Source organism: Nannobrachium achirus, assembly GCF_963921795.1.
Source record: "Nannobrachium achirus genome assembly, chromosome: 5".
In the NCBI taxonomy this organism is placed as follows: Eukaryota; Metazoa; Chordata; class Actinopteri; order Myctophiformes; family Myctophidae; genus Nannobrachium; species Nannobrachium achirus.
Window position 1 is genome coordinate 29,170,053 of NC_137814.1, and position 12,455 is coordinate 29,182,507.

A 12,455-nucleotide genomic window follows, 5' to 3' on the forward strand; every position below is an offset into this window, starting at 1 on the left:
CTTCCCTGTCTGTCACTCTCACCCCATGTTCACAGTCACACTATGGCTGAATCGGTGCATCCTAAAAGTTTGAATTAATTCTAACAAGCATCGGTTGCAAAATGTGACAAATTTGTACTTGACTTTGGTACTTCAAGTATATTTTGATGGCAATACTTCTGTGCTTTTGAATACAGGCCTTTTACTTGTAGGCTAACATAGTATTTTCCTATGGTGAAATCTGAGTCCTGCACCACTGCATCTTATTATGTTGTCACTGTCGGGCAGAAACCTCGTAACTCCAAGTTTCAAATGTGTACGTTTTCTGGTAAAGCAAAGCCCTGCTTCATTACACAAGACCCTCGCGGTGCGAGGCGTTGTGTGCGTGTTGATCTGCTGTTTTCACTAGTTTGGATCATTTTTTAAACGACAATGTGTGTGTGTGTGTGTGTGTGTGTGTGTGTGTGTGTGTGTGTGTGTGTGTGTGTGTGTGTGTGTGTGTGTGTGTGTGTGTGTGTGTGTGTTCAGCCTCGTGCTACTCCACAGGAGGTGTTGTATCAGTGGAGTGCCCAGTTCTCCTGCTGGGAGGAACAGGGCAGAAAGTGGGATGAGGGAAGGAAGAGTAAAGAGAGGTACACTGTTCTGAGAGGAGACTATCGCCTGGAGATCTATGACAGCATGGAGGTAACTCTCATACTTTTCCATTTAAAAGACTTTGAACGATTTATTTATCTGCATGGGACCCCATCTTCACACTGTAAAATGATGAATTTCGAGAGTGATCCTTTTCCATTTGGTTCCCCAGCCAAATGGGGGCTGGGTAACCAATCTAATTCATGAAATGTAATTCATTTCATTTGAAATAACTGCAGAACATTTATGAGTGACTATTCAAAATCACACTTTCATTCTATTTCCTTTGTACAATCGTGCCATTAGACCGTTATTGTGATCCATGGAACAGAATCATTTGACATGTGGGTCCATGGCCTAACGGGAGTCAATTTGCAGGACATGAACATGGTTTGGCTGATGAGTCAGTGTGTGACTGAGGCTTCTGGTCTCCCTGCAGGCATTTAGCACGGGCGGCGCAGCCAGATTGGTCCTCCATCCAGCCGGTGGCATTCTTCTGACCACAGAGGAGAAGTACAGAGCCCTACTGGACCAGAGCTGTTCTGGAATACTCAATGGTTATTGGACACATATATCCTTGTGTCATTGTTATTATTATAACATTACTAGCATGAGGAATGGCCCCTTTTACAACACCTTGAACGTTGCCAAGGCCCCCCAGCTAGGAACACTAAACTGCTTATCCCTGTTGTTGGTTGACTAGAGAGTTCATACCATTTACTCATCTAATCTTGCCAATATGGCTAAATTATAAATTGCTAAACTAGATCAGTGTGCTCTACAGCCTTCAGCTTCAGACAGAACAGTGATCCATCAGAAAAGATCAAAGACCCCAAAAATTAGAAGGAGGAAGTCATTATCCTTTCATGAAGTACCCATCTTCTAGAATCTACGATGACCAAACAACAAGAATCACTGCGGGTCAGGAATTATTCTGCGGCTACAGGGATGTTTTGAACGTTGATCTTTTTTCATCTGTCCATTATAGAATATTAAGCTTGAATCTATAAAGATCGATTTATACTTTACTGCTGCTGCACGATGGTGTAACACAACGAAAGTAGCCTACCTACAAGCTTATAACGTGGCACATCCACGACGGGTTGAGAGCTTGAAGGTTGGCTATTTTAGGCGTGCACAACCATCGTACAACTGAGTGTTAATTGGCTTAACACTGTCTTCCGTGTGTTCCGTGCGTGCGTGCGTGTGTGCGTGTGTGTGTGTGTGTGTGTGTGTGTGTGTGTGTGTGTGTGTGTGTGTGCATGATATTGTGTGCACCGTGTGTCCAGGCAGTAAAGAGGACTCTTCAGTAGTGACTGCACCAGGCGGGTTTCCGGTCTACTTGTACCTGCCATACACAAGCCACAGCCACTTCCTGTTCCTACAGGCGGAACAACGACAGCTCTTCCTGTCCATACTCAAGACATGCATCCGTCACCAGAACCTTGGTACGACAAACATACACACACGCCTGCACGCCTGAACACATGCATGCACGCACACACATATTCATACATATATAGGCGGTGTTACTGTGGTTGCAGGCTCGCTGAAGCACCCGGCCTTAATGGCCAGCCCCCAGCCGCTGCACAGTCGAAATGTATATTATCACAGTAGCTCGGCCATTGGCTGGGACAACCAGTTGAACCAGTTCACTCATTGGTGGGGCGCGCTCCCGTGGGCATCCATTCCATTGCTCCCATACAGTAGGTATGGAAATGTATAGGCTACTTATTTTGTCTTCACCTGGCAGGTAGAGAATAAATAAATACCCTTTTCTTGCGGCGGGAGGGGGGAAAGGGGGGCAGGAGGGGGGGGGGGGGGGGCGCACTCGATTTGGGTTCTGCCCCTGGGCTGGTGGCGTGGACAAGAATTGGCACCTATGCATACATACTGTAGATATACAGTTGAGTGGCTGAGTGGCTGTTAGCTTGGTGTTATTTTTGTCAGTTGTCAGAAATATCATTTCCTGTTCTGTTAGCTTTTGGCTTCCGTTGTGGTTTAGATAGGGAAACAACATAGCAATGTTACTAATAGACAAATATATATACCCTGAAGAAGGCAGCTGTGCTGCCGAAACGTCGGTTTATTACTCTGTCCTAATAAAACTTTTGGCACTTGGCTATAGTGTGTGCGGCCACTTCTGTCTTTTTTAGACACCTCCTGAATGAATTCACTGTCGTGAGCCTGCACCACCACAAGGACGTGGTGTGCGTAGTATTCCTGTGCTATAGTAACTAATAGACAAATACACACACAAATGCAGGCACACGATCCTATACTATTAGACCATTGAGTTGCGTAGACTAGAGCCCCTACAACTTTATTTTAATATTACTTTATGTACTGATAATGCACTGTATTGTTCTCATTAACTGGAGTAAATTAATTGTGAAATGATCATTTTCAGTGTAGTTTACTGGAGAATTATGTAGCTTACAGTACATGATTCACACTGAATGTTCATGTTAATAGAAAGAAAATAAAAATCTGCTAGAGCAGTGATTAATTTTTTTCTCCCTCTCTCTCCTCCGAGAGTTACAGACCTGTAAGGGTCCTCAAGGACCCTGAGGGTGCCAAGACCTCACGTTGAGAATCTCTCAAAGTGGGTTATAGTTTCTGAGCAATGAAAGTCGGTCCTTTCTCACCATTTTCTATTTCCGTCATCATTTCCATTTCCTTCATCTTCATGTCATTATTTAACTTCTACAAACTTTGTATTATCAGCCCATCTCACAGACAGATCTATAGATATTTTAGCTGTCAATATGTCTAGCCTACTAAAACAATTAGGTATAACAATCCCCCTCTGTCCCATTCTAGACCCCTGGAGTGATTCATTTTATGAGAGCCAAGCATTCCTCCGAGCCCTCAAACTCTACCGACAGGACAGAGGATGCTATGAATCATGGGAAATGCTGCTGGGCACTGACGAACAGGTCAACACATACAATGAATAATAGACATAACCGCACACAGAGACTAGTTACTGTATTTACGTGTGTGTGTGTGTGTGTGTGTGTGTGTGTGTGTGTGTGTGTGTGTGTGTGTGTGTGTGTGTGTGTGTGTGTGTGTGTTTGTACTCTGTAGGTGCTAGCCAGCCAAGTGATGGAAGAAGTGCTGCCATGGTTACAGAATGAGCTTGAATCTAAACTGAAGGGGAAGAGGAGTGAGAGGAGACGACAATGGATGACTGTGAGTCCACATTGAGCTCTGATCTGGACCACCGGGGTTGGGGTTACACAGGATTGTTCACTCAGAGCAATATTACTATACCTATACTTACTTACTTAGTTACTTACGCCCATCGCCCAACTTTGGGCATAGGCCACGAACAAGAGCTCTCCAGGCATCCCGGACCTGGGCCAGTCCTGGTGGCGTAATTCTTTTGAAAATGTTCATAAAACACAATCATTAATTTCGTCCAGAAAAGGGACACTAGGATTCAAATGGTTAAACTATGATGGATTTTGAGTTTGAGACTATTTCTCATAACATGTGGCAATTGCGTGCCTGTGTGTGTGCGTGTGTGTGTAGACCGTGCAGGCGACCTACAATCTGGTTTTGGTGCAGCTGAGCGGTGGGCTGGAGGTCCTGAAAGGGACGTGCCGTCAGACAGCTGTAGCAAGTCAGGCTCTGATCAGATCCAACCTAGACCAGATAATGGCTTCTCAGCGCTTCTTGGAAGACAAAATCAGAGGTAAAGAACTTTGACCTTTAATATGTAGTTACTGTATGGCCCAGTTCCAATGTGTCCCCTAAACCCTCACGCCCTGAACCCTTAGAGACTTAAGTGATGTAACCTGTTAAGATCTTGATAGTGACAGGGTGCAAATCTGTCTGATTGATTGATTGAATACTTCATTAGTCAGAAATGTAAACAGCATGAGGTACAGTCAGACATTTAAGCTAAAAAAAGGGCGTTTACGAGGATTTACGATTGTGTCACTATCGGGACATAACTCGACTGGTGCTGAGTTGGCTTAAGTGGACTTCGCAACGTTCGGTACGGGCTCGCCTCTCGTGGCTCAAGTCCGCTTCAGACGGCACACCTCCGTCGGGGCTGTCTGAAAACAAGCACTCCTTTACATGTCGCCCTCCTACGCATACAATATTACCTTACTGTATATTGACCTAGTATCTCTTGTTGAACAAGTTAGCAGCAAAGTATTTGGGTAATACCGTAGTCTGATTGTGTGTGTGTGTGTGTGTGTGTGTGTGTGTGTGTGTGTGTGTGTGTGTGTGTGCGTGCGTGCGTGCGTGCGTGCGTGCGTGCGTGCGTGCGTGCGTTAATTACCTCTCCTCCCCATGTGAATGTTTGCATTCAGCCTTTATCTGTGGTCCAGCGGAGAAGCTACACAGTGAGATGATAGCTCCATATCTCTCCTCCATCCTGGAGGTGCTGAGCGAGTGTGTGAGTGGAGGCATCCAGGGGGTCCGGCACACTCTCCAAGCACAGGACGCAGCCCTCATCCACTCAAATACTGCGGTGGAAGAGCTTCAGAAGGTGAGAGAGAGAGAGAGAGAGTGTGTGTGTGTGTGTGTGTGTGTGTGTGTGTGTGTGTGTGTGTGTGTGTGTGTGTGTGTGTGTGTGTGTGTGTGTGTGTGTGTGTGTGTATATGTACAAGTGTATGTCTGTGTGTGTGCACGTGTCTGAATGCAGTGGGAGTGGGACTATGGTGGCTCAAAGGGGAATTTGGATAATAAATGCATTTGGCAAGACTTCAGGAAGTATAAAACTGTGGACAGTATTATGTTGTTGTGAACAATACATGATACAATACAATAAATTCTCCTTTAAATATTTATTTTATAATTAGTTTTTAGTCATATTATTTTATTCATGTGATATGTATTAGTTTGCTAAACTATTAAAGAATATGATAAGCACTAATATAAGTATAAGTTATTCTCGCGTAGCCATTCAACATCCCACATTCTCCAAATGCTAGAATTTAGAACTACACATGCTGAGGAAGCTGTCATTTGCTTGTCATTTCTGTTCACGGAAATATTTTTAAAAAGTCTTTACATTTTATTTTAGAATAAACTAGTGTCTCAGGAGACCAGTTGTGCTTTACTTTATTTTCAATTATAATGACCTGTGTTTGTGTGTGTTTCGCAGGCCCTGTTCACCCTGCACTCCACCTGCCTAAATCCCTGCTTCAACATGGTGGAGAATCTGACAGAAAGGCTACGACATCTAAAACAACGTTTCAAATTCAAAAACTTTCAGCATGTGGTGCAGTCTGCACATATGGAAATGGAGCAGGTACAACATATGTTATACCGTAGCAGCTATATTCTGCTTTGGTTGCTAACACAACACACATACAGTACTAAGGAATAAACCAGGATCAGATATTAACTAGATGTCCTAGAGATTATACGTTCTGAATCTGTCCACACTCCGTCATTACGAGTAACAGGATGACAAACAGGAAGAGCAGTTCAACTCAAAAAGGTATTTAATAAACTAAAGGTTCCAAACACAAACACACACTAATTATCGTTCACTCTCTGAGTGCAGGCTGTCCCACAGAAATAGGCAGTGGGAAGGGGGGGACTGTCTGTCTGTCTGTCTGTCTGTCTTCCTGAATGAGAATGAGAAGGGAAAGGGATTTTCGTTCACTCTCTGAACGAAGCACTGTGACCGGTCCGTCAGTCAGTTACCCGACCACCACCTGGTCCGTCAGTTAGGTTACCCCCCCCCCCCAATCACTGAAATGAATGGTAATTCCCACCGCCAGTCTCATGAAAACAGAGGGGTATATACAGACAGGGACGTAACTAAACACATGTGAACTCAAAGTACATGTAAAATGTTATTTAAAGCATTAATAATGGTCCAGTTAAAATAACACATTTCTTTCTGTGTGGGACATGAGGAAGAAGTACGTAGACAAAGTATTTGTGTTTTATTTTTTATTCCAGTTGCTGTACAGTGCTCTCTACACCGAGCTGTTTCTTCAATCAGGAGCAGTCAAATGTCAGCCGTCCCAGAGGACGGTTGCCATGGATAAAATCAAACAAAGAGTCCTCAAGGTACCACTCTGAATCCACTCTCAATAGACCAGTTAGAATATTGATTTTCACAGCGTGGCTCTGCAGGAGGCTAGTTTTTCCTGCGCTAATCTCACATACCACTTGACTGATCTGTGCCAAATGTCCCGTGATTCTTGGTGCTGTAAACTAGCTATTTGGTGAATTCATTGCAAATCACTTTGTGTCTGAAAGGGCTACTATACCCACCCCACTGCTAGTAGTGGGGTGGGTGTAAAATCACAAGAAACAATGTAATAATGCTAAAGTAATGCTATTTAAGAACAACAATTGAACTAGAATAATAAGATGTGAATAAACAAAAACAACATTACTGTAGTAGCTCAAGCAGGAACACTAGTTTTGCATCACTAGTTCTGCATCATGTAAACTGATGTTTTTCTTATTTTTTTTTTCTGTGAGCAGCAGTTGGACCATGACTGCAGAGTTGTTCAGAGGAGACTGTACCAGGAAGCGCTATTGGACATCACTCTGCCTGCTTTAACCAGAGACATGGATGACACATGGAAACCCGTATGTCTCACACTACCAACTTGTCTCTTTACGCCACCAATCTAAATTTTGAAATTCATGGCAATGCTGCAAAGGTGTAAATGTGGATTCTTATCAACTTTAAACAGGTGTTAGATGAAAGGAGATCCAACTATTGGCTTTGTATTCTCTGTGAATGCAGTAAGCCACTTTTAAATGCTGCCCGCCAAGTTGGCTGATCCCCCAGGACATGCAGTGCCTTGTTTTGTGCAGACATTTAAGCAGTTTCAATGAGGAGGGCAGTGTAAACATCTTCCTGCACTGTTCTGTGAACAGGCCTCTGGAGAGCTACATTCTGTCTGTTTAGAAGTTGTTTAGTTTCTCATTAAGGACGTGACCACAAGCTCCTTCAGTTACTTAGGATTGACGTGTGTTTAGATGATTACCTTGTTTTTTATCTCCCTTTTTTTTAAAGGAGTAGTTCATTTCCGGGGTGAACTCCTTTAAACACACCTGCTCATTCACACCTAATTCAGAATCTTCTACGGAGACTATACTGTCACTAGGCAGCTGTGGGCAATTAGCGTGTGTTGTGTATTAGTCACACACACACACGCACACACGGGCGACCTGACGGTCGCTCCTCGGCCCTACGGTGTGTTGCTTGTAGCAGTGTTGGTGGGGTGCCACTAAAAAATCTGCGATTCATTTTTTCCCATATAGAGATTTACAAAATATTGATATAAATTATTTTAAGCCTAGAATAAATCCAGGATCCTGGTGAATCATGACCATAAAACCTTTGATTCTGTGGGAGAAAAAAAAAAGAATACCCGCTAAACAAAGGGTATTTATTAAATGTAGTATATCATGTAATTACATTTTCAAATATGTTTTAGTGGCACCAGTAAACCCCACCCACTGCTATGCCCTAGTGTAAAAACACTGAATGAGGTTTTAGCTGAACTCTATTGAAGAATGTCTGTCTCTGTGTGTTCAGGAGGTCCAGCGGTTTGAAGAATATATTTTCTCGGACTATAGCAGTGTCATCCTGGTTCAGAATGTCTACGATGCTGTACTGAGAGACATCCTCACAAAGGAGATAGAGAAAGGTAAATACATCTATCTAGCTATCCATCACATATTTATACACAGTATATCGTTGTTCTCGGGTGGAAACCTTGTATGTTCAAAACCCTTCGTTTTGTATTTAACATTTTAAAAATGATTTAGAATAGTGAAAATAGCTAATCTACAAGCATACAACGCCTCACACCCACAAGGTAGATTAACTATTTACGAAAAAAACTACAAATTTGAAACCACTGATATACGAGGTTTCTGCCTAACAGTGACAATATATTGTATTAGCTTCACTCTATATTTTATTATTCTTCCCCTTCTCTCTCTTCAGTGATCCAGGAGTACACCAATCAGAAAAGCAACCATCTCCTAATTGACAGTTCAGAGCTGGCTATCAGTCAGTACAGCCTTCTTGGAAGCACGTCACCTCCACGCTCTGTGCCAAACAGCCCAGCCAATCGTGTTCGAGCTTCCCTTCCACTGGTAGCCAATCAAGATGGGAATTCTATTCCCCTGGTGGAAAATGGAGGTCAGAAGATCACAGCTGAAGTTGCATGCTCCCAGAGTGACCCCAAGCCTTGTTCAGACCCTAGTCCCCTGATGTCATCTCCTGTCATTGTTGTGACACAAGAGTCTAACGATTCTATGGCAACAACCACTACTCTCTTGGTGGTACCTGATGGAGAGACTGAACTTGGAACCAAGACGCCAACAAACACAGCAGCAGCTGACATCCCTGTCTCTGTCACCGTTATTACATGTGTGTCTGCCACACCAGAAGTAGTCCCTACAGTTTCTGTGCCTGCCACTCCTGTCCTGGACTCTGAGAGTCTCAGCTGCACAGGTATCTCTCCTAGTCCTTCATCCGCTCCTTTTCCCTCCCCACCTTCCACAGTACCCCCATCTGAATTGGATTCAGGTGACCTGCCGTCTGCCTTGCCACAGGTCACTTCAACAGAGCCTGAACAGCTGGTATCACCTGCTGCTGGTGTGGATGCGGAGCCACCTGTCTCACATGTTACACCCCCAGCTGTCTCACTTTCAGGTGATTCTACACCTAGCGCCTCATCTGCTGCAAAACCTGCTTCTGAGGATGGTGATAATAAGCCCTCTCCCCCACTTCCCACCTCCTCTCCTCCCCTTGAAATCTCCTCTCCTCCCCCTGAAAACGCCTCTCCTCCCCTTGAAAATGCCTCTCCTCCCCTCGAAAACTCCTCTCCTCCCCTTGAAAACTCCTCTCCTCCCCTTGAGAACTCCTCTCCTCCCCCTGAAAACGCCTCTCCTCCCCTTGAAAACTCCTCTCCCCCACTTCTCACCTCCTCTCCTCCCCTTGAAAACTCCTCTCCTTCCCCTGAAACCGCCTCTCCTCCTCTTGAAAACTCCTCTCCTCCCCCTGAAACCGCCTCTCCTCTTGAAAACTCCTCTCCTCCACTTGAAAACACCTCTCCTCCACTTAAAAACTCATCTCCACTTGAAAACTCCTCTCCTCCCCTTGAAAACCCCTCTCCTCCTCCTCCAACCTCTTCAGTTACACTTCCCACCACCTCACCTCTATCTTCCGCATCCTCTCCTGCAACTCTCTCCCTCTCTCCTCTGCCTCCCACCTCCTCTCCCTCACCCCCTCCCACCTCCTCGGTTACACCTGCTGCCTCCTCACCTGCACCTTCCCCTTCCTCTCCTCCGACTCCCACCTCCTCTTCTGCTGTTTCCACAGCCTCCCATCCGCTTCCTGCCTCCTCCTCTCCTCCTGTTTCTCCCTCACTCTCCACCTCCTCTGCTCCGCTCTGTCCCTCCCCTTCTCCACCTCCCACCTCCTCTCTCCCACCTCTAGCCACTTCTGTCTCCTCCCCCACCTGTTCTCATTCAGCTACCCCGCTGTCACCACAGCTGGACTCAGAGACTCCTCCGCCTCATACAGATGATCCATTGAGAGCCAGCCTGGAGCTGCTGTGTGCTGCAGTTGGCTATGATTCTATGCTGCCCCCTAGAGGACAAAGAGTATTACAGCAGGCCACTGACAGAGCTTTCTACCTCAGCAGAGGAGGGCAGCGGGGCATGGAGGTGGAGAGAGTGAAGGAAGACAGAGAAGAAGCACAAGAGATAAAGGAGGAGGTGGAGAACGACCAAGAAAGGATGGAGGGGAAAGAGAACATGGACGAAGAAGAAGTTGAGAAGAAGACAGGGGAAGGGAGGAAAGAGGAAAAGGAATATACAGGAGAAGTGGGAAGCTTTTCAACGGGCAGCCTCGACGACCAAGTCAGCAGCTCCTCTGGATCACCAACTGAGGACTCCACTGCCTCTACTCACATTGCAGACCAGAGAGAGGGGGACGTAGAGGTGGATGAAGAGAACAGAGATCATAATGAGAAGGGTGAAGTGAACAGGGATCTTAAAGAGAACGCTGGAGGGGTGGAAGAAGTGGGCTCCCAGAACCTTCAGCCAGTGGCGTTCCAGTCAGAGAGTGTTGTTGCGCTGGGCAGTGTGTCTGCCATCAGAGAACTTGTGACTGAGGTCATTGAGGTGGAGACAGTTATCAACCCCGATCCCCAAGGCAACCGTACAGCCTGACAACATGATACTATGATGACAAGAGAACTGATTGAACAAACTCCCATTGCCAATGTAATGACAATATTGTTGCTACAAGAAGAGATCCAGTCTGTGGTACAGTCTGTGGTACAGATTTACAGATGATTTATAGATTTACAACAGTTGACAACCAGTGTTGTGAGTGAAAATTGTAGCTCTACAACCTGTATAAATCACACTTAATACAAACTGTAGAAAGTTGCTGAAAGGAGAGGACATCCCCATAGAACTGGGCTAGGTAGAATTCTGCTAATGACAGCCATTAACATTTGAGACTGTCTACTAATATCACAGTAAGATTTTAATTCTATATTTTTGAACAGAGCTGATCCTTTTGTACTCGATTCCCTTTTTCCTGATGACATCAACCAAAAATATTGTTTCTGGATCCAATGAGTAATTTAAACATTGCTAATATCCTGCTTCATATTCTATTCTGACATTAAGATAAATGTAAACAGTTATTAAAATATGTTAATTAAATAAAAAGACAATTATTAAACAGACAGTTATTTTGTTTTATTAAATACAGCATACATGATTGAACACGTTTGAGAGAGAGAAAGAGAGAGACTGTAAGATAAAGAAACAAAACAAAGAAATGCATGGGCTTAATGTCCTGCTTGTATACATTACTTGTCTGACAGTATCTTTCAGAGTAACTAAAAACTGACAAAATTTAAATAATATATATGAACAAATATTACAATAAAACAACTCTATACAAAAATCTATACATCAAATTCCAGCAATTGTGCAAATACGTTAATAAATAATAATGTGTGTAAATAATAGTGTGTGAAAAATGTGTAGCAAATTAATGTCCTGCTGAAAACTCTCCGTAGTCCTGCAGGACACAAGCACATTTCTTTAGTAGTAGGTACTAAATTACAATCATATGTAATTATAAAAAAATAGGTAGTAACCTATTTAAAAAGAAATGTCTGGACTCATTCAATTATATATAGCTAATATAATAGAAATAGGTAGTAACCTCTGGAACATTCTGGACTCATTCCACATCACTGAGGTATTGATGGGATCAGATGTTATACTACAAAGTTCTCAAGACCAGATGATGTGTTGTGGTGTAAACATGGCCTCATTGACAACATACAGTAGTCAATTCATTTAAAATTCGAGTCAAATCCACATAAGAACCATATCTTATAAGACCCGGGTCTACCCCTGCTCCACAGCAGATAGAATATTTTATTACATTTTTTAAGAGATGATGACACCACAAACAGTGAAACCGTGTGGTAGATGATATACTACTGTGGTCATGCACCATCGACACTTCTACTTCGTCTTGAATTGATTGATGGACCCAAGGAATAGTAGAGACATCAAGAGATAGCTCCTGACCCTTGACTCATGTTAGTTCATAATCCTCCCCATGGATATTTAATGTTAGTTATGCACATCTTATACTGTGATATAAATATACAGGGGTGGAAGGAGTACTACAATATCCTACTCAAACGGAAGTACTGATATTTGACTTAAATAATATTAAAGTAGAAGTTAGATTACTGCAGTTGAAAACTGCTTAAGTAAAAGTATAAAAGTATTTCTGCTCAGGACAGTTACTTAATTACATAACAGTCACTGTGAAAGAGCCAATGTGGCATCCT